We start from the raw sequence: 4,220 nt of genomic DNA, 5'->3' as shown, positions 1-4,220 counted from the left end.
TAACACTCTGGCAATGATTGGGCCAAAGAAGAAAAGAAAATGTTACCCACATCCAGATGTGAATTGAGACTTAATATATGGTCGATGAAGATGTATTTTCTTCATTTTCATCCAGCCACTGATTTGAAAATATTATGTAAACTCTTTATGAAATTTAAAAATATTATGGATTGACTATAAAGAAAGCCCAGTACTCATGGAACAGACAATGTAGTATGTTTTCCACCTCTGAATCCCCCAGAACACTCGGAATGTATCCTGCATGAACAGGCACAGAATTGATATGGCTCCAGTTTTTATTAATTGAACAAGTAATACCAATACTTCTTGGCACATGGCAGACCCTATTTATTCTTAGAGTTGATACATTCTTATCATCAAACAGAAAGTTCTACCAGTTCTATCCTCTGATAAAGAAGGAAAGGAGGGTGGGGGTTTCCATGTACTGCATGTTCCACAATTTGCAGCCCAATTATTACCAGACGGGGAAAGACATGAGGATGTGATTAATGGGATGTGATGAGCAGAAAAAGGAGGGTCATTTCCTTCCTTTTCTATCATCACAAGAAGAAAGCCATTTTTGTTCTATCACTTGTTTTTTAAAACAACCTTATGAAACAATTTTGTATTCTTGGTGTCACGTCTATTTTAATGACCCATTTCAGGAAGGGTGAAATCAACTAGTCTGCAAAGAAATACTTAAGGTGACACTTTTAAAATCAATTTGTAATTTACTTTGTTATTTTCAATTTAGTGAAGTGAGTTATTTATTTCTTGACTGTTTATGTGTTTAAAACAATAAGATAAATGCATGTTAAAATTACATTGCATTCTATGTAAGCATAATACCTCTTTATTCCCCACATCCATAAGAATCAGGGCTTAGCTCATGAAATATTTATTAAGCAATAAAAATGCTATATATTCACCAGACAAAACTCCACCTCATTTATAAATTAGGTAGCCATGTACACCTGTCACTCAATAAATCAAGAGCAATTAAGAAGAAACATTTGGTTGCCTACTACTGTAGATATATGACGATTTGTTTTATTCCCAGCTAACTATTTTATGAACTAATTAGCAAAAACAATTTGATGGCTATTTTGTAGGCTTGAGGGGAGGAGATTCCTGGATCACCTAAGCATTCATGTAAGTTACATTTCAAGTGCTTAATAAGAACATGCTCTGTAACTTCCTCAAGCAAGAGGCACAGGTATAGTCCCTGCCTGTCCATCTTTAGATCTTCAGAGGCCAAACCTTTTTCCACTGCAGACTTTCTGATAGAGAGAAGGCATTCCCATCGGACAATGCACTTCAAATATATCTTCACTGGAAAAGGCCAAGATGTGCCCTCAGCTTCTGTGAAATGAATGGATGTCACCAACATCAAGTCACCACTAATGTGTGCTTTCATTCAGATTTTCTGCCATGGTTTTGTATCTACCCAATCCTCAGTGACTGTAAGGGTCTCTACCTGACCAAACTGTAGCTGGCTTAGAAAAGCACTGTCTTGCTACCTTCTGGCTTTCTTCTTACAGTACTTTAAATATTAGTGGTTGACAAATGGACTATTTTGTCTTAAAAAATTTATTCTTATAAACAATACTTTCTTTTTCCAAAAATTGTATTTACTTTTTTCAATGAACCAGATGTCTTAGAATTCCTTTCAAAGAGTTTTGCAATAAACATCATACCACCCTTCAAAGTCAAAGGTAAGAGGCATTAGAGTAGCTTGTTTTCCCAAAAGGAGAAAGAAGAAACACAAATGATTCAGTGACTCAGTGACTTGCTCAAGGCAATTCAACAATTCAGAGGAAACAGTGATTAGAAGCCTGACTCAGTGAACATGTGACTATGCATATCCCAAGCACATATTCAATGAGGAAAGAGCGGTAATTCATGAAATACTTACTGTTAATGTATGCCTCTTCATACTGATGCTGCCTTCACAATACAAAGCTCTCTACACCATGTTTAATTGACTATACTCACAAAGAGAAAAGGGAAATGTTTATCAATGCACTTCACTTATCACCAAGATGAACAAGCAGACATTAGGGATTCATTTTCCAAGGTTGAAATCCTATGTTCAGAAGAAGGAATCGAAAGGACAAGAGCTGACAGCTATAGCTACGTACTCTATAAACAAGGAGCGGCAACATAGCACAAGACTTAACAGGACGGGAATTAGTCCAGAGCCTAATAACCCAGGCTCTGCATGTAACTAGCACAGTGCTTCTCAATGGGGACAGTTTTGCCTCCCTGCTCTTACCCCAAAGAAATTTGGCAATGCTTAAGGTATTTTTGATAATCACGACTGAGGATGCTACTGGCATTTGGTGGGTAGAGACCATAGATTCTGCTAAACGTCATACAATCACAGCACAGCATCCTACGACAAAGAGCTCAAAAGGTCACCTGTATTATAGCTAAGAAAATCTGAACTAGTGAAAGAATCTTGAACCACTTATACAATTTCTGGAAGCCCAAGTCTCCTCATCTGTGTAATACTATTAATAACACAACAGTACCTACCTAGAAGCGTAGACGAGATAAATTTAAGCAAAGCACGTTGTGTAGTTACTGGCGTGCTTATTGAATGGGAAGTATTTTTATTATTTTTATTAATAATAATGCCTGTATGCCTTTCATTTAAGAACACATGAGGAGTGGAAAGGAAACTATAAAATGCCATAAAAATAAGCACTAATTCTAAGTTTACAATTGTATTAAGAAAATACAATTCAGTACCTTGAATAGTCACTCTTGGTTCACTCTAGAATATTTTAATCTACTCCCATCACCACCAATAAGAAAGGAAGCTGAAACAGTTTAATCAGTAGACACTTATGCTAAAAGAGGATGTTCAAAATTATCATATTAATATCGTCTTTCAAATATGAGCTCTTATTCCAAGGATAGTTTTTAATTTAAAGTCTAAAGAGTTTTGATTTTGTTCTTTTGAGCTGTTGACTGTGACCACATCTAAGGAAGCCCCTTGCCTGTATCTGCTCAACCCGTGGTATGGTTTGAGTAACACCAAAGTGTTCACTTGGAAGGAAAAAAATAACTCCACGGTCAAGTCCTTTAATTTGTTGACATAGTTGAAACTTGAAGAACAAGTTCCAGTTAAAACGCCCTAAGAATTGAATTGAATATGTTTCTTCTGTGATAGGTGGTGAGGAGGGCCAGAAACCACAAGATTATACATCAGATGCGCAAACAAAACAAATTGGGAAAATCTCAGACAACTGAAGTAGCTCTTACGCAGGAATTTTTTGGAACTATTGGCACGTTTGTGTCTGCTGTCGGTGCCAATTACAGTAACTAGGATGAGTTCTCCTTTTTTTTTTTTTTTTTCATTCCTTAGCCAGCTACAAACTGGATGACAAAGCAGTTTCAAGGCTAAAATCTACTTGTGCCCACTTCCTGAACCGCTAAAAGAATGTGTGTGTGCGTGAGTGTGTGTGTGTGTGTGTGTGTGTATTTTCAAGTATCACTCTGAAAAAAAGTAAAACTTAGCTTCCTCATTTGATAGTAAAATGGGAAATTATAATACCACAACTTTGTCTAAAATATAGCCAAGGGCCAAATATCAAGTTAGATATAAGTTATATAGAACAGTGTAGATTTTCCTGTGGTCAAGCCGGAGAATACTGACCTGCAAAGGAAAACCAGCTCCGCCTAAGCTCCATGAGAACCAGCTTACCCTCCTGTGTCAACCTTTTAGATGAGAACATCTTTCTTCTGATTTTGAGAAATACCATGGCCCCATGGTACAAATGATCAGACCATTAGTAAATTGATTCCATGTCTACCATGCCTGTGAGAATTTGCCTGACTGTTGTGAAAACTTTAACTGTTTAAAAAGAAAGCTAAACAAAGACCAAAGACCATTTTTATTGTTTTTTTTTCTCTTTTACTTTGAGAGAGATATATGTATTTACATTACTTTACATAGGTATTTTATATATATATACATATATATATATACATATCTCAAAATACCATATTTTCCATTCCTAAACTATACAAGAATTGGCACATAAATATAAGTGAGCTATATCAGGACTATGAAATATCAAATTTCAGTATTCTGGTTTTTAAGTTTTATTTTATTGTAGTAAGAACACAACATGAGATCTTCCCTCTTAACAAATTTTAGAGTGTTCAACACTTAAGCATTGTTAACTGTAGGTACAATGTTGTACAGTGGA

This window comes from Eulemur rufifrons, chromosome 2 (assembly GCF_041146395.1).
Source record: "Eulemur rufifrons isolate Redbay chromosome 2, OSU_ERuf_1, whole genome shotgun sequence".
Classification (NCBI taxonomy): Eukaryota; Metazoa; Chordata; class Mammalia; order Primates; family Lemuridae; genus Eulemur; species Eulemur rufifrons.
The sequence above is the reverse complement of the archived record's forward strand: the minus strand, read 5'-3'. Positions refer to the sequence as shown.